The 19,803-nt window shown below is 43.6% G+C and overlaps 1 protein-coding gene across 7 annotated transcripts in view; it reads left to right on the top strand.

Annotated features, from left to right (window-relative positions):
* The window catches only part of Shab (Shaker cognate b), a 260,520-nt gene that overhangs the window by 9,236 nt on the left and 231,481 nt on the right, over nucleotides 1-19,803 (top strand). For 5 of the 7 annotated variants that reach the window (XM_070100118.1, XM_070100116.1, XM_070100119.1 and 2 more), the window contains exon 2: nucleotides 7,188-7,444. The gene's annotated coding sequence lies outside the window, so the exon portion shown is untranslated. Of the gene's footprint in view, nucleotides 1-7,187; nucleotides 7,445-16,761; nucleotides 17,332-19,803 lie in introns of those variants that run through there. The other 2 variants (XM_070100117.1, XM_053793530.2) reach the window with 2 other exon arrangements.

Here is a 19,803-nt window from a genome sequence, read left to right as displayed (position 1 = left end):
CTTCCCATCTCCAGGACTCAAGTCTGGCCTGCTGGTTTCCCTGAATCCCTTCATAAATGTTACTTTGCTCACACTCCAACAGCATGTCAAGTATTAAAAACCATCCGTCTCCATTTACTCCTATCAAACATGCTCACGCATTCCTGCTGGAAGTCCAAGCCCCTCGCACACAAAACCTCCTTTACCGCCTCCCTCCAACCTTTCCTAGGCCGACCCCTACCCCGCCTTCCTACCACTGCAGACTGATACACTCTTGAAGTCATTCTGTTTCGCTCCATTCTCTCTACATGTCCGAACCACCTCAACAACCCTTCCTCAGCCCTCTGGCCAACAGTTTTGGTAATCCCGCACTTCCTCCTAACTTCCAAACTACAAATACTCTGCATTATATTCACACAACACATTGCCCTCAGACATGACATCTCCACTGCCTCCAGCCTTCTCCTCGCTGCAACATTCATCACCCATGCTTCACACCCATATAAGAGCGTTGGTAAAACTATACACTCTCATACATTCCCCTCTTTGCCTCCAAGTACAAAGTTCTTTGTCTCCACAGACTCCTAAGTGCACCGCTCACCCTTTTCCCCTTATCAACTCCATGATTCACCTCATTTTTCATAGACCCATCCGCTGACATGTCCACTCCCAAATATCTGAATACATTCACCTCCTACATACTCTCTCCCTTCAATCTGATATCCAATCTTTCATCACCTAATCTTTTTGTTATCCTCATAACCTTACTCTTTCCTGTATTCACTTTTAATTTTCTTCTTTTGCATACCCTACCAAATTCATCCACCAACCTCTGCAACTTCTCTTCAGAATCTCCCAAGAGCACAGTGTCATCAGCAAAGAGCAACTGTGACAACTCCCACTTTATGTGTGATTCTTTATCTTTTAACTCCACGCCTCTTGCCAAGACCCTCGCATTTACTTCTCTTACAACCCCATCTATAAATATATTAAACAACCACGGTGACATCACACATCCTTGTCTAAGGCCTACTTTTACTGGGAAATAATCTCCCTCTTTCCTACATACTCTAACTTGAGCCTCACTATCCTTGTAAAAACTCTTCACTGCTTTGAGTAACCTACCACTTACACCATACACCTGCAACATCTGCCACACTGCCCCCCTATCCACCCTGTCATACGCCTTTTCCAAATCCATAAATGCCACAAAAACCTCTTTAGCCTTATCTAAATACTGTTCACTTATATGTTTCACTGTAAACACCTGGTCCACACACCCCCTACCTTTCCTAAAGCCTCCTTGTTCATCTGCTATCCTATTCTCCATCTTACTCTTAATTCTTTCAATAATAACTCTACCATACATTTTACCAGGTATACTCAACAGACTTATCCCCCTATAATTTTTGCACTCTCTTTTGTCCCCTTTGCCTTTATACAAAGGAACTATGCATGCTCTCTGCCAATCCCTAGGTACCTTACCCTTTTCCATACATTTATTAAATAATTGCACCAACCACTCCAAAACTATATCCCCACCTGCTTTTAACATTTCTATCTTTCCCCCATCAATCCCGGCTGCCTTACCCCCTTTCATTTTACCTACTGCCTAACGAACTTTCCCCACACTCACAACTGGCTCTTCCTCACTCCTACAAGATGTTATTCCTCCTTGCCCTATACACAAAATCACAGCTTCCCTATCTTCATCCACATTTAACAATTCCTCAAAATATCCCCTCCATCTTCCCAATACCTCTAACTCTCCATTTAATAACTCTCCTCTCCTATTTTTAACTGACAAATCCATTTGTTCTCTAGGCTTCCTTAACTTGTTAATCTCACTCCAAAACTTTTTCTTATTTTCAACAAAATTTGTTGATAACATCTCACCCACTCTCTCATTTGCTCTCTTTTTGCATTGCTTCACCACTCTCTTAATCTCTCTCTTTTTCTCCATATACTCTTCCCTCCTAGCATCACTTCTACTTTGTAAAAACTTCTCATATGCTAGCTTTTTCTCCCTTACTACTTTCTTTACATCATCATTCAACCAATCGCTCCTCTTCACTCCCGCACCCACTTTCCTGTAACCACAAACTTCTGCTGAACACTAACAATACATTTTTAAACCTACCCCATACCTCTTCGACCCCATTGCCTATGCTCTCATTAGCCCATCTATCCTCCAATAGCTGTTTATATATTACCCTAACTGCCTCCTCTTTTAGTTTATAAACCTTCACCTCTCTCTTCCCTGATGCTTCTATTCTCCTTGTATCCCATCTACCTTTTACTCTCAGTGTAGCTACAACTAAAAAGTGATCTGATATATCTGTGGCCCCTCTATAAACATGTACATCCTGAAGTCTACTCAAAAGTCTTTTATCTACCAATACATAATCCAACAAACTACTGTCATTTCGCCCTACATCATATGTAGGGCGAAATAATGTACATATAATAATACTAATAATAATTATTTTTTTTTTTTTTTATTATCACACTGGCCGATTCCCACCAAGGCAGGGTGGCCCGAAAAAGAAAAACTTTCACCATCATTCACTCCATCACTGTCTTGCCAGAAGGGTGCTTTACACTACAGTTTTTAAACTGCAACATTAACACCCCTCCTTCAGAGTGCAGGCACTGTACTTCCCATCTCCAGGACTCAAGACCGGCCTGCCGGTTTCCCTGAACCCCTTCATAAATGTTACTTTGCTCACACTCCAACAGCACGTCAAGTATTAAAAACCATTTGTCTCCATTCACTCCTATCAAACACGCTCACGCATGCCTGCTGGAAGTCCAAGCCCCTCGCACACAAAACCTCCTTTACCCCCTCCCTCTAACCTTTCCTAGGCTGACCCCTACCCAGCCTTCCTTCCACTACAGACTGATACACTCTTGAAGTCACTCTGTTTCGCTCCATTCTTTCTACATGTCCGAACCACCTCAACAACCTTTCCTCAGCCCTCTGGACAACAGTTTTGGTAATCCCGCACCTCCTCCTAACTTCCAAACTACGAATTCTCTGCATTATATTCACACAACACATTGCCCTCAGACATGACATTTCCACTGCCTCCAGCCTTCTCCTCGCTGCAACATTCATCACCCATGCTTAACACCCATATAAGAGCGTTGGTAAAACTATACTCTCATACATTCCCCTCTTTGCCTCCAAGGACAAAGTTCTTTGTCTCCACAGACTCCTAAGTGCACCACTCACCCTTTTCCCCTCATCAATTCTATGATTCACGTCATCTTTCATAGACCCATCTGCTGACACGTCCACTCCCAAATATCTGAATACATTCACCTCCTACATACTCTCTCCCTCCAATCTGATATCCAATCTTTCATCACCTAATCTTTTTGTTATCCTCATTACCTTACTCTTTCCTGCATTTACTTTTAAGTTTCTTCTTTTGCACACCCTACCAAATTCATCCACCAATCTCTGCAACTTCTCTTCAGAATCTCCCAAGAGCACAGTGCCATCAGCAAAGAGCAACTGTGACAACTCCCACTTTATGTGTGATTCTTTATCTTTTAACTCCACGCCTCTTGGCAAGACCCTCGCATTTACTTCTCTTACAACCCCATCTATAAATATATTGAACAACCATGTGACATCACACATCCTTGTCTAAGGCCTACTTTTACTGGGAAATAATTTCCCTCTTTCCTACACACTCTAACTTGAGCCTCACTATCCTCGTAAAAACTCTTCACTGCTTTCAGTAACCTACACCTGCAACATCTGCCACATTGCCCCCCTATCCACCCTGTCATACGCCTTTTCCAAATCCATAAATGCCACAAAGACCTCTTTAGCCTTATCTAAATACTGTTCACTTATATGTTTCACTGTAAACACCTGGTCCACACACCCCCTACCTTTCCTAAAGCCTCCTTGTTCATCTGCTATCCTATTCTCAGTCTTACTTTTAATTCTTTCAATAATAACTCTACCATACACTTTACCAGGTATACTCAACAGACTTTTACCCTTATAATTTTTGCACTCTCTTTTGTCCCCTTTGCCTTTATACAAAGGAACTATGCATGCTCTCTGCCAATCCCTAGGTACCTTACCCTCTTCCATACATTTATTAAATAATAGCACCAACCACTCCAAAACTATATCCCCACCTGCTTTTAACATTTCTATCTTTATCCCATCAATCCCGGCTGCCTTACCCCCTTTCATTTTACCTACTGCCTCACGGACTTCCCCCACACTCACAACTGGCTCTTCCTCACTCCTACAAGATCTTATTCCTCCTTGCCCTATACACGAAATCACAGCTTCCCTATCTTCGTCAACATTTAACATTTCCTCAAAATATTCCCTCCATCTTCCCAATACCTCTAACTCTCCATTTAATAACTCTCCTCTCCTACAGCAACGTTTTTGCTCACACAGTTTGCTTCACGAACGACATTTCGCCCACACAACAGGCTTCATTAAGGCAAACTCTACTTAACGCAAGATAAACAGAGTTAATTAACTGAGATCTCAGTCATTTAAATTATATATGCTTGTGTTACTATAAGGGTATATACAGTGAGAGGTGTATATCTCTCATTGTATATACACAAGAAGCATATCTCTCAGTGTATATACCTATAGAGTTCACTCTAATATCTGTTATAGGTATTTAAGTATTCTTGACTGGTAGTGGACAGGAGACATTGCAGTCTTAACTACCTTCGTATAGTCGATAGGATTTAAACTCCCAGTGTTCAGTCAAGCAGTTTTCCAGGCACGGTTCACTGTCATCCCGTCACTGGGTCACCGTCACCCGTCACAGACAACCAGTGAGACAGACTTCTTGCCATGTGGATTAGAATAATGCACATCAGCTATGGTCATGCAAGCAATCTCAATAATGTGTGTGTGTGTGTGTGTGTGTGTGTGTGTGTGTGTGTGTGTGTGTGTGTGTGTGTGTGTGTGTGTGTGTGTGTGTGTGTGTGTGTGTGTGTGTGTGTGTGTGTGTGTGTGTGTGTGTCTGTGTGTGTGTGTGTGTGTGTACTCACCTAGTTGTACTCACTTAGTTGAGGTTGTAGGGGTCGAGTCCAAGCTCCTGGCCCCGCCTCTTCACTGGTCGCTACTAGGTCATTCTCCCTGAACCGTGAGCTTTATCATACCTCTGCTTAAAGCTATGTATGGATCCTTCTTCCACTACATCGCTTCCCAAACTATTCCACTTCCTGACTACTCTGTGGCTGAAGAAATACTTCCTAACATCCCTGTGATTCATCTGTGTCTTCAACTTCCAACTGTGTCCCCTTGTTGCTGTGTCCCATCTCTGGAACATCCTGTCTTTGTGTGTGTGTGTGTGTGTGTGTGTGTGTGTGTGTGTGTGTGTGTGTGTGTGTATAGGGATAGGGGTTTTACACCCCTCAAACAATGAATGGGATAGGTTTACCATCTAGGTTTACCTCTCAGACAGGTCTTTCCATATCGGTCTGGCTCCTGGCAAGGAAGCAGACCAAATGGCTCCAGACCTATGATAATGCCAAATATTGACCCTAGCTTGTCGTCGAGGCTGGAGTGCCACTACCGGCATTACTGTTGACCTTTCCTTTCATGGCACCTCTCTTTGAGGGTGTCTTGAAGTGACTGGAACAGACCATTCTTACCACCATTTGGACTGCATAGGTCTGAGACCTTGGCTCATGTTGCAAGGGAATATGTCACAAAACCATACCCCCGGCCGGGATTGAACCCGCGGTCACAGAGTCTCAAAACTCCAGCCCGTCGCGTTAGCCACAATATGTCACAAGCTTGCACGTTTCGCCCAACATGCAAAACAACAGTCTCATTTCTGATGTACCCTGAAAGCATTCCAGGAATTAAGCTAACCTCTGATTCACGAGGAACTAGCAAATATTGCGTCACTCTCTACGTGTCTGCCATCGGTAAACAATGAACGAGGTACCTCAGCCCCCCTTCCCTGTTATCTTCCTCAGCCCCCCTCCCCTGTTATCTTCCTTAGCTACCCCCCCCTGTTATCTTACTGAGCCCCCGTTATCTTCCTTGCAACAGCAGGTCTTTCGACTTTCCCCGAGCGCCCTCGTTTATTTGCCAAAGCCACAAATTCATTGTTGTCTGAAACACCTCAGTTTGTGTGGTTGAAGATCTGTAATGAGTGCCACACAGCATGGCACACACAGCATGGCACACACACCATGGCACACACAGCATGACACACACACCATGGCACACACAGCATGGCACACACACACACACACACACACACCTATACACAGACTTAAAGACAGTGGATGATTGCTGTGTATTTCGACCTCTTGCTGACGCCATCCTCAGCTCCTAAGTTTTAACGCTGTCAGTCATCTGGAAATCCATGTCAAGAATATAAGAATATATTCACTGAATAACTCCAAGCGTACAGACACTGAAAAATATATTCTTCTGTGAATATATAGTGAAAAATATAGACCGTTGTACATATATTGAGAGTTGTACATCAATATATATATATATATATATATATATATATATATATATATATATATATATATATATATATATATATATATATATATATATATATATATATATATATATATATATATATATATATATATATATATATATATATATATATATATATATACATATGTGTGTGTGTAAATTTCATTACATAAAGTGTAAGAGGCTTTGATGAAGTGTTTTAATTACTTTAAAGGCTAATGGATTACCTTACCAAATTGATAGGTGAGGTTAGTATTTTAAATGAAGAAGAAGCTAGTACCAGTAATTAATAATAATAATAATAATAATAATAATAATAATATTATTATTATTATTATTATTATTATTATTATTATTATTATTATTATTCCTGTTATTATTATTAATTATATTTTAGTGGTTGATTGATACAGTATGTTCCATTTTTTAAGCCTTTTTGAGCAGGTATCCGGCTGACGATTCATAAGCGAGCCTGAGGATCGAGCCTCCACCACTCTCCACCGACTCCACACGGGTTTAACGCCTCTCATAGAATTCATTTTTTTTATTTAGCATTATAAAAAGTTTTCTCTGTCTTTTACACCTCTCCCTCACTTTTTTGGGAAGAGAGAGATTAATATTTAACTCGATTACCCTATTTCGTTAACCTATTTCGTTAACCTATTTCGTTAACCTATTTCGTTTACCTTTTCTCCAGACAGAGTTGGGGGACTGATCCCCTGCTGTCTGTTGGAGGGACTGGCTACCTGTCTGTCTGTTGGGACTGACTGCTTGTCTGTTGGAGGTGAAATTTTTTACCTCTGTTGCCGCCAATAGAAGATTCCTCCCACCGTTACTGTGCCCTCGGTGGCACTCTGACACCGTTGGCACCAAGTGCCCGCTGCTGCTGCCAAGGCTGGAAGACCGTGACTGAGAAGTGATGTAAATCCTGGAGGAGGCGCCCAGTCTTCACAGGTGAGTGTCACTGTTTTGACGGTAGATGACCTAATGTAGACTGTCTTGACCTCCTGCAGAATGTCTTGACCTCATGCAGACTGTCTTGACCTCATAGACTGTCTTGATCTCATGCAGACTGTCTTGACCTCATAGACTGTCTTGACCTCATATAGACTGTCTTGACCTCCTGCAGAATGTCTTGACCTCATGCAGACTGTCTTGACCTCATAGACTGTCTTGACCTCATGCAGACTGTCTTGACCTCATAGACTGTCTTGACCTCATATAGACTGTCTTGACCTCCTGCAGAATGTCTTGACCTCATGCAGACTGTCTTGACCTCATAGACTGTCTTGACCATATAGACTGTCTTGACCTCATAGACTGTCTTGACCTCATAGACTGTCTTGACCTCATAGACTGTCTTGACCTCATAGACTGTCTTGACCACATAGACTGTCTTGACCTCATAGACTGTCTTGACCTCATAGACTGTCTTGACCTCATAGACTGTCTTGACCTCATAGACTGTCTTGACCTCATAGACTGTCTTGACCTCATAGACTGTTTGACCTCTATCTTTTCCATTCCATCCTTCAACACTCTTACCCCATCCTCTTCTCCCCGTCATCCCCATCCTTCCCTCCCCTCATCTTTCCTTTATTCCTCCTCTCCACCGAGGGGAGGAGAGAGTGAAAGTCGCTTCCATAACTGCTTCATGAATTCCTATCGAGTAATATTTGCATGTGAAGAGGCAAATCTTGGATGACCTGCCATGAAAACTGGCGTTTATAATGGCAGGAGTCGAGGAGGGCAACCCTGCAGGAGTCGAGGAGGGCAACCCTTCAGGAGTCGAGGAGGGCAACCCTTCAGGAGTCGAGGAGGGTAACCCTGCAGGAGTCGAGGAAGGCAACCCTTCAGGAGTCGAGGAGGGCAACCCTCAGGAGTCGAGGAGGGCAACCCTTCAGGCACCAGCATCATGGGGTGCCACAACCACCCATCAAGCACTTATCTCCCATCAACACCCGCCACTCTCTCCTCCCAATCTCACTCATAACGTCAGTCTCCTACACAGAACATTTTATCACCGATTATTTTGGGTTATTAGTCCCCTCGTAACTAACTCTCTTATACATAGACTTGCTCTAAAATACAAATTAGCTAATGGAAATAAGTCACTGACTTTCTTGGGGTTATTCTCGGAAATTTACATGTTAGTATGCAAAACAACCACAGGGAAGAGTTCAATGATAGCTCTAGGCCTTTCGTGTTGCAATCAACACGTCATCAGGAGCTTGCAATAATGCAGAAATAGAGCAGGAAATCCAAGATTTCTTGGATTTTCTACTTTATTTTCGCAACATTGCAAGCCCCTGATGAGGTGCTGATTGCAACAGGAAAGGCCTAGAGATATTATTCAGCTCCTCCCCAGTGGCTGTTTTGCATCTTGCATCGCTTCTTCGTATGATAATTTGTGTACCTGTATCTTAATAAGCTTACTTATTTACTGACACTGTAAGAAACTGTTAACAGCTTGATCGAACAAGATTTACGTCTGACGCTTTAAGAGAATTTAGGCGTATCCTTGGTTCCGTGTGTCGAATTAAGAGAGGATTTACTTGTCTCTGAGAGGATTTCCGTCAGCTACTGAAGTTTCCTAGATTTCTGGAATGTCTACCGCAAGCTGAAGTTGCTTTCAAGTATTTTTTGAAGTCTCCTACAAGCTGAAGTTGCTTCTATGTGTTTTTAGAAGTCTCCCATAAGCTGAAGTTGCTTCTAAGTGTTTTTTGAAGTCTCCCATAAGCTGAAGTTGCTACTAAGTGTTATTAGAAGTCTCCCATAAGCTGAAGTTGCTTCTAATTGTTTTTTGAAGACTTTCTCACAATAAAATGTGACGGTAATTACACGTCCATCTTGTCTAATATGATTTCAATCGTTCTCGTACCAAGTTACATTGAGCTAAATTGATTTCTTCAGTCTCCCCCAAACAACCCACACGCAACGTTACATTACAATTAGTCACCCCTCGTCTTATATACACGTTCATGTGTGCGTTTGTAGTGAAGTCCAAGGAGCAGCGTACACAGGGTGTATATAACGGAGTACAAGTGAGGGGTAATATATGTTCGTTTAAAAGTATCTGGGGGGAGTAGAGGAGGAGAGAAGCGTATTTTCTCTAGCATCAAGAACCCCCTTCACTAAATATCAAGGGACCTCTTAACTAACATCAAGGGGTCCTCTTCACTAACATCAAGAGTCCCTTTCACTAACGTCAAAAGCCCCCCTTTCAATAATATCAAGAGCCACCTAACTCACAAACATCAAGAGCCCCCAGTCACTAACATCAAGAGCCCTTTTCACTAACATCAAGAGCCCCCACTCACTAACATAAAGAACAATTTTCACTAACATCAAGAGCCTCCTTCACTAATATCAAGAGCCCTACCGTTCCCTTTGAAGACCGGAACATGAGGGATGATAATAGAAATTTTATATTTTGACTCCTTGATAAATATAGTGGTAAGTGCGACGGGTAGCTTCTCCACAGGGCAGGTCAGCTGGCACAGTGCCGGCACCCTCCCTCCCCGTCAATGCTACGGGAGTGCCATGATTAGCGTTTCGCCCGCAATTGAGATTTTTTTGTATCAAATCTTGATGGAGCTTATTCATGAGCGAAACATCGCCAGAGTAAACTCTGGGAGGAGACCACCACAAGAAGCTTGTGTGAAGAAACATAAAATAATAATAATAATAATAATAATAATAATAATAATAATAATAATAATAATAATAATAATAATAATACTATTATTAATATTAACATTATTATTATTATTATTATTATTATTATTATTATTATTATTATTATTATTATTATTATTATTATTATTATTATTAGTGTTAATAATAATAATAATAATAAAATGAGGGGTCAGATACTAATAGCTTTGGTTCTGGGAGCGTAAAACCCTTATGGGTCATTCAGTTCTTGGGAGACGAGAGGAAATCGTGTTTGATCCATGGAAGCAGATCTCAGATTCAATTTTCCTGGTCACAAGTGCAACCTCCTTTCCAATGAAGGATCATTCAGTACAAGGAATGGCGGTGATTCGACCCTCTATCCTTCTATTTTAGGACAAGACACACTACTCTTCAAGCCAGGCTTGTCCAACCCAGGACAACCCAAGGAAAAAACAAACCGTGTGGCTTATTTACAATGGGTTCCATCGGTCCTGTTCTCTGGGTACCTACTTCCCCTTAGGTGAACAGGGGCAGCAGGTGAAAAGGGGCAACAGGTGAACAGGGGCAGCAGGTGAACAGGGACAGCAGGTGAACAGGGGCAGCAGGTGAACAGGGGCAGCAGGTGAACAGGGGCAGCAGGTGAAGAAGAAGACTTCCCCATTCGTCATTCCTCGGCTGGGGATCGAACCCTGATCCCAGCGGTTGTGAGCGGTACTCTCTACCCATGACCTAGGAGCAGCTGCTGGTCATGACATCAGCAGCAGTAGGAGGAGGAGCAGGGACTGCATTGTGATCACCTCACCTGCAGTGATATCGATCTACAAGGTCAGTTCGTAGTAGCCACCGGCAGCTGTAAGTCTAGCAGCTGTGGCAACTGTAACGCTGGAAAACTGTATCCGTGGCAGCTGTAAAACCGGTAACTCTCTCTAACATCGGTAGCTGTTAAACCAGCGGCCAAAACACCGGCTCTTTTAAAACCTTGGCTTAATAAAGCTCCGCAACATCGATCGATCAGATCACTACCATGGAGAAAGGCAGGGCCTACCACATGGGCGTTCCTCCTGCTGCTGCTGCTGCCTGCCGCCGTGGCTGCCTTCCCTCACTGCCGTTTACTTTATTGCTTTCCTCGACAAGCAAGAGAAATGGGGCTGTACGGACACTGAATACTCATTAAACGAGTCCGTGGAGGGTAATACAAAACTGTTAAGTTCTTTTTGGGTGAGGATTTAGATATAATGTGGAGAGGACTTTTGCAAGGCGGAGGCCAAACTGTGCTTGCGGTGTTGTGTTTACCTGTGTCGTGTCTCAGCTCCTGGTCCAGGGGTCTTATCCTACAGTCGACTGGTGTAATTCAGTGCTCATTCTTCATTATCCACAAGCTCTTGGGCTCTGGGGTTTAACTCAGATAAGGAAATGTTTAACTCAGGTAAAGAAATGTTTTCAGGCACAGTATCGTGACTGGAACAATACACAAATAAGCTGAGGATGATGTTTCTGTCCGACCTGGACCATTAACTAGTCCAAGTCGGACCGAAACGTCGTCATAAGTATCTTTCTTCTATGTGCAGATTATCTGTGTTTTGACTACATTTGCAAATTTTTCAAATAGGCCTAAAACACAACTGCATCTTTTGTTGCTCTTATTTTTATAAGCATCAAATCCTAGGCGAAGAAGAATGCGTAGGATGCGATCCCCTCTATAAATATGTTAATACTAAATGATCGTTATCCTTTTGTTACCAGATACTAATAAAGTTGGTAGAATTACCGACAATATGTAAAGTAAAAGGACACAAGTGCAACTAATGTGACATTTATTGTGGCAACGTTTCGCTCTCCAGGAGCTTTATCAAGCCATTGATAAAGCTCCTGGAGAGCGAAACGTTGCCACAATAAATGTCACATTAGTTGCACTTGTGTCCTTTTACTTTACATACAACCAGATACTACTTCTGTTCGTTAGATTTTTCTTGGTCAACTTGAATAGTTTTCGTTGCAATTGCTGCCTATATTCTGAGGATCAATCTCTGGTGAGGTGATTTTCGAATTCTTTCCTGCACTCCAAGAATATACAGTCGGCAGGAATTTCCTCCTTTAAATCCGAACTGGGTTTCTGTAGCGATGGCTATTTCGCTATTGCCTTCAGGACGTATATTGGATGTACAACAAACTAGCCACTTCGGTGGCAAGATCTAAAAATCTAATCTGTAAACAAACCAGAGTACGGGTGAGGTTAGAAATCATGGCAAGTGAATGGTAAAACTCCAGGCCAGTGCGTAAACCACTGGGCCATGTGGTCAAGTGGCTTACGCACTGGCCATGGGTTCCAACCCCACCCGTTCCCTGATTTGTTTGCAATTGTATTATTACGATTTCATGAGTCAATCTAATCTCTACGAGATCCATCCATTTCTTCCTGATGATCTTTTTAAGTACTCTGGACACTACACATGTCCGTGATAACGGTCTATGAGTCAGCTACTCTTACTTGTCCTTGATAACATGTTAAAGATCTTTCCCTTTCTTTCAGTTCTGAAGTTCGCTTGTGTTCAGGTTCCACGAATTTCTTTGGGTTAAGATCTTTCAGTAGTTCCATCACGTTCTCTTTTGACTCGTGAGTTCTAGTACCGTTCCTGTTCCTGCCTCATCATCTTACAACTCTCTGTTGTCTTCTGTGAGCGCTTCTTCCGCCATCTCCATCCATATTAGTTATATACAGTCATATTCCTACTTATGTGGCTGTGCAGCAGTTTCGGTTTTGATCTGGTCTTTAGCAATATGTAACTTACGAATTTCCGGATACTCATTTCTGGTCAATTTCCCGTTTTCTGTAGTTCTCATTCTACTGTAATTTTTTTCCATCCTCTTGATTATCTGTATGGCCACTCTGGAGCCGTGGTTACCCCTTAAACTGTCCAAACATAGATGTACGTTTGGACAGTTTAAGGGTTAAAGTTATATATCTTTATGTGTATTTTCACTTTCCTTCCTGACTAATGTAAATTTTGTCTGTTAATGTTACGGCCCTTTTTTGTTTAAGACTTGGAACATATTATGCATTGTCTGGCAGTCCGGGTTCCTTTCTCATTCAACTTCGTTTAGGAAGTCTCTCATCCTCGCTGGCCTTCGGTTAGCTACTCCCGGCACTACTGGCCGCTAATTATGACAGCGGGTAGTCAGTAGACTGGCCGCTAATTATGACAGCGGGTAGTCAGTAGACTGGCCGCTAATTATGACAACGGGTAGTCAGTAGACTGGCCGCTAATTATGACAGCGGGTAGTCAGTAGACTGGCCGCTAATTATGACAACGGGTAGTCAGTAGACTGGCCGCTAATTATGACAGCGGGTAATCAGTAGACTGGCCGCTAATTATGACAGCGGGTAGTCAGTAGACTGGCCGCTAATTATGGCAACGGGTAGTCAGTAGACTGGCCGCTAATTATGACAGCGGGTAGTCAGTAGACTGGCCGCTAATTATCACAACGGGTACCCAGTAGACTGGCCGCTAATTATGACAATGGGTAGTCAGTAGACTGGCCGCTAATTATGGCAACGGGTAGTCAGTAGACTGGCCTCTAATTATGACAACGGGTAGTCAGTAGACTGGCCGCTAATTATGACAACGGGTAGTCAGTAGACTGGCCGCTAATTATGACAATGGGTAGTCAGTAGACTGGCAGCTAATTATGGCAACGAGTAGTCAGTAGACTGGCCGCTAATTATGGCAACGGGTAGTCAGTAGACTGGCCGCTAATTATGACAACGGGTAGTCAGTAGACTGGCAGCTAATTATGACAACGGGTAGTCAGTAGACTGGCCGCTAATTATGACAACGGGTAGTCAGTAGACTGGCTGCTAATTATGGCAGCGGGTAGTCAGTAGACTGGCCGCTAATTATGGCAACGGGTAGTGAGTAGACTGGCCGCTAATTATGGCAACGGGTAGTGAGTAGACTGGCCGCTAATTATGACAACAGGTAGTCAGTAGACTGGCCTCTAATTATGACAACGGGTAGTCAGTAGACTGGCCGCTAATTATGAGAACGGGTAGTCAGTAGACTGGCTGCTAATTATGACAACGGGTAGTCAGTAGACTGGCTGCTAATTATGACAGCAGGTAGTCAGTAGACTGGCTGCTAATTATGACAACGGGTAGTCAGTAGACTGGCCGCTAATTATGACAACGGGTAGTCAGTAGACTGGCCGCTAATTATGACAACGGGTAGTCAGTAGACTGGCCGCTAATTATGACAGCGGGTAGTCAGTAGACTGGCCGCTAATTATGACAGCGGGTAGTCAGTAGACTGGCCGCTAATTATGACAGCGGGTAGTCAGTAGACTGGCCGCTAATTATGACAACGGGTAGTCAGTAGACTGGCCGCTAATTATGACAGCGGGTAATCAGTAGACTGGCCGCTAATTATGACAGCGGGTAGTCAGTAGACTGGCCGCTAATTATGGCAACGGGTAGTCAGTAGACTGGCCGCTAATTATGACAGCGGGTAGTCAGTAGACTGGCCGCTAATTATCACAACGGGTACCCAGTAGACTGGCAGCTAATTATGACAACGGGTAGTCAGTAGACTGGCCGCTAATTATGGCAACGGGTAGTCAGTAGACTGGCCGCTAATTATGACAACAGGTAGTCAGTAGACTGGCCTCTAATTATGACAACGGGTAGTCAGTAGACTGGCCGCTAATTATGACAACGGGTAGTCAGTAGACTGGCCGCTAATTATGACAACGGGTAGTCAGTAGACTGGCTGCTAATTATGACAACAGGTAGTCAGTAGACTGGCCTCTAATTATGACACCGGGTAGTCAGTAGACTGGCCGCTAATTATGACAACGGGTAGTCAGTAGACTGGCCGCTAATTATGACAACAGGTAGTCAGTAGACTGGCCTCTAATTATGACAACGGGTAGTCAGTAGACTGGCCGCTAATTATGACAACGGGTCGTCAGTAGACTGGCCGCTAATTATGACAACGGGTAGTCAGTAGACTGGCTGCTAATTATGGCAGCGGGTAGTCAGTAGACTGGCCGCTAATTATGGCAACGGGTAGTGAGTAGACCGGCCGCTAATTATGGCAACGGGTAGTGAGTAGACTGGCCGCTAATTATGACAACAGGTAGTCAGTAGACTGGCCTCTAATTATGACAACGGGTAGTCAGTAGACTGGCCGCTAATTATGACAACGGGTAGTCAGTAGACTGGCCGCTAATTATGACAACGGGTAGTCAGTAGACTGGCCGCTAATTATGACAGCGGGTAGTCAGTAGACTGGCCGCTAATTATGACAACGGGTAGTCGTTAGACTGGCCGCTAATTATGACAACGGGTAGTCAGTAGACTGGCCGCTAATTATGACAGCGGGTAGTCAGTAGACTGGCCGCTAATTATGACAACGGGTAGTCAGTAGACTGGCCGCTAATTATGACAACGGGTAGTCAGTAGACTGGCCGCTAATTATGACAACGGGTAGTCAGTAGACTGGCTGCTAATTATGACAACGGGTAGTCAGTAGACTGGCCGCTAATTATGACAACGGGTAGTCAGTAGACTGGCCGCTAATTATGACAACGGGTAGTCAGTAGACTGGCTGCTAATTATGACAACGGGTAGTCAGTAGACTGGCCGCTAATTATGATAGCAGGTAGTCAGTAGACTGGCCGCTAATTATGACAACGGGTAGTCAGTAGACTGGCTGCTAATTATGACACCGGGTAGTCAGTAGACTGGCCGCTAATTATGACAACGGGTAGTCAGTAGGTCCTGCTTGTGTGGTGCTCAGTCATTGCTCTTCTTGTGTGTATACCCCTCTACCTGGGCTGATAGGATCAGGTCTAGCATCCTGGGCCCCTGCCTCTCCAATACTCATGAATGATCACACTTATTCCCGGCCTTGTGAGCCATATCATACATATTCTTAAAACTGTGTTCGACCTCTGCTTGAACTTCCTAAGCAGCAAACAGTGGTTTGCCTTCACAAGTGCCAAAACTAAGTCCTTCACATCTGTATTAAGATGACGTTGATCATAGTCCTTGTCTCCTCTGTGGAGATGCAGTCCACGTAGCATCGGCTTATTATGGCGGGCCGTGTAGCTCTACACTGATGGTATCTTGAAGCAGGTGGATCTGACGGAGTGCTCTGGTAATGCTGTCAGCGCTGTGCCTGTATACTGGTTCTCGGGGGTCACAGCCCATCCTTCAGTATCTGTACGTCAAGCTGGTGTCTCCTAGAGGTATAGCAGCCTGCCACACACTGACAAGAACCAGGTGGAACACAATATTTGATACTGGAAAGAGAGTGCAACACGGCGCAGACCCCTCCGCTGCCATTCTCCCACTTCCCTCCCTATGCGTTGTATGTGCAATGTTCTTGCCATCTGGGTGGCAGCCCTCTACTGAGGGAGCTGTTCATGTGATCTGAGATTGTTCTAGAGGATAAAATGAACATGGGCGGAGAACTTAGGTCTATAAGTATGAATGGAGGTGAGATAGGGTGTTGTTAGAGGGCGTGTGGTGGCGGAGGCGGTGGAGGAGGTGTTGTAGAGAGTGTGCGCAGGACAAGAGGAGAAACAGCAGCAGGGCTGGGCGGGGGTTGGTTCAGTGAGAGCCGGACAAGGAGTGTAGTCTCTGCTTGCTGCCGCTGATGCTAATACTCTTGGCCCCGTGTGGGTCTGGGTGTTTAACTGGCCAGCTAGTCGCTCCCAAGGTGCTGTAGCTTGCCTCTGTAACATGCTGCTGCCACCCATGACATGTGTCACCGTAGTCTTAGTGCGGCTGTATCACGCCTGTAGTCCCTAGCGGGTGGTGGCTGCCACGGTCTAGTGTAGTGGAGCACCCCTTCGTAGTGTATAAAAGTGACGGGATGGAGTGCCACACGTGATAACGCTCGTGTCATCACTGATAAACAAACTCTCTGAGGCCAGGTGGCCTCACCACACGAGGGTGAAGGGCCAGGTGCTGGCTTCTTCGCTCTTGAGAACCACCAACCGGTTACAAAGGGGAACACCCCCTCACATTCTACCCCAGGTTTCTCTGGAACAACTTTCTTCCCTCCCCCCACAGCACAGTTGGAATGCTCAGTTAGCGTCGTGCTGGTGTGGTAGTGACAGAGCCACGCCCCTGGAATTGTCCCATCTTCAACATGTGTCTGGTAAGGAACGTTTCGCCCTCTCACCCTCTCCTTACATCCTTACAATCTTCCAGTACGACCTCAACCCCACTAACATCCAAGTGGTGGTAGTAGTAGTAGTAGTAGTAGTAGTAGTAGTGTTGACACTTATCCAAGAATCCACTAGCATGTTTCGCCCACTGAAACTAAAGAACATGTCCCACTGCCCAACCCCATCGATTCACGACTTACAAAAGAAACACTCTTTACTCCGAGCCCTGGCGGGCGAGCCTCTACCGTGCGCATGACTTCTACCTTCCTAACCAGGTGACGCAGTATACATGTCTTTTCCAACTACATATCTATCTCACCTACATATCTATCTCACCTACATGTCTATCCTATCTACCTTCTTTTTTCTCTTCTACTCTTGTTATCTACCTTGTACTTTGTCTTCTACTCTTGTTATCTATTTACTTATCCTTTACTCTTGTTATCTACCTTCTACCTCGTCTTCTACTCTTGTTATCTACCTACTTGTCCTCTACTCTTGTTATCTACGTTCTACCTTGTTATCTACCTTCTTGTCCTCTACTCTTGTTATCAATCTTCTATCTTGTCTTCTACTCTTGTTATCTACCTTCTACTTTGTCTTCTACTCTCCTTATCTACCTTCTTGTCCTCTACTCTTGTTATCTACCTTCTACCTTGTCTTCTACTCTTGTTATCTACCTTCTACCTTGTCTTTCACTCTTGTTATCTACCTTCTACCTTGTCCTCTACTCTTGTTATCTACCTTCTACCTTGTCCTCTACTCTTGTTATCTACCTTCTACCTTGTCCTCTACTCTTGTTATCTACCTTCTACCTTGTCCTCTACTCTTGTTATCTACCTTCTACCTTGTCCTCTACTCTTGTTATCTACCTTCTACCTTGTCCTCTACTCTTGTTATCTACCTTCTACCTTGTCCTCTACTCTTGTTATCTACCTTCTACCTTGTCCTCTACTCTTGTTATCTACCTTCTACCTTGTCCTCTACTCTTGTTATCTACCTTCTACCTTGTCCTCTACTCTTGTTATCTACCTTCTACCTTATCTTCGACTCATGTTAGCATGAAACAACGTCTGTAATGAATCAGTAAATGAGATTTCAAGCTTCTACAGTCTCTCTATTTCAAGCTGAAGAATTAGACACATGTGCAACATCTGGGTATCTTTATTTGTAGACGTTTCGCCATCCTGTGGCTTCATCAGTGCAGTACAGGGACGTATATACAAGACATGAGGTAATCAGTCCCTCGGTCTTGGTGGTAAGCACCGGAGTCTCCAACAGTCTTCACCAACATCAACACTGAGGGACAGATTACCTCAGCGTTTGTATATAATTCTACAGTCTCCAAATTACGTCCTTGTATTGTACCGATAAAGCCACTTGAGGGCGAAACGTCTACAAATAAAGATACCAAGATGTTGTACTTGTGTTTAATTCTTAATATTGTCGGTACTATGTACCGTTCATGGGTAACATATCAAGGTTACTCTGCTGGATTCTCTGCTATAACTTTGGAATGGATCTTCTGGTCGGCTTCAAACCTTTAGTGTTGGTGGGTTTACCCCAAAGGAAGCTTGTCACTGAATTTGAGTTATGTAAGTTCCAGGTTTGCCGATTTTATTAAAGGTAATGTTCTCCGTGCAGTTATTGGAGAATGCATCGTCTGATCGGTTTCAAACCTTAAATTCTGGCGTGTCGTACTTAGAGAAAACTTTGGATTTTTTTTTTTGCTGTGTAGGTATATTTTTCTTATATGGAAGAGGTTGAAAGATTATTTAACATGATATATCTTGTGAATGCCTTTTCCGATTGGATTCAAACCTTCAGTGCTGATATTTAATTGTACTGGAAACTCGTGGCGCTAATTCAGTTCATGCAAATATTCCCTTTGCATAAACTGAGGTAGAGTGGGCTCAGCTTATGTGATTCGGGGACACATTTACCCCGTAGCTCAGTTGGTTCGATCCCCGGTACGGATGGAAACAAGAGGTGTTTTCTTAAGACACCTGCTGTCACTGTTCACCTAGCAGTAAATAGGTACCTGGGTGTTAGTCGACTAGTGTGGGTCGCATCCTGGGGACAAAATCAACCTAATTTGCCCGAAATACTCTGAATAACAAGGGGCTTTCTAAATAGTATTTCATTGGTGTTAGCTATGGTCTGTATAAGTTGTATCAAGTACTTGTAGAAATAAGGATTATTATTATTATTATTATTATTATTATTATTATTATTATTATTATTATTATTATTAATGTTGAGTGGGTTGAGCTTATGCGATACAGGGCCACATTTCTTTGATCACTGAGGTACAGTGGGCTGGGCTTATAGATTAGTGGGCCAGCTGGGTTTAAAAGCTATCTACTACACCATGCTTACTGAGCCAGCGTGTCAAAAGCATTCTACCTGTCAAGAAAACCTTAACACCTATAATAATGCTCAGTAATAACTCACACACAGAG

This window comes from Cherax quadricarinatus, chromosome 71 (assembly GCF_038502225.1).
Source record: "Cherax quadricarinatus isolate ZL_2023a chromosome 71, ASM3850222v1, whole genome shotgun sequence".
In the NCBI taxonomy this organism is placed as follows: Eukaryota; Metazoa; Arthropoda; class Malacostraca; order Decapoda; family Parastacidae; genus Cherax; species Cherax quadricarinatus.
This window is presented reverse-complemented; position numbering and strand designations above follow the sequence as displayed.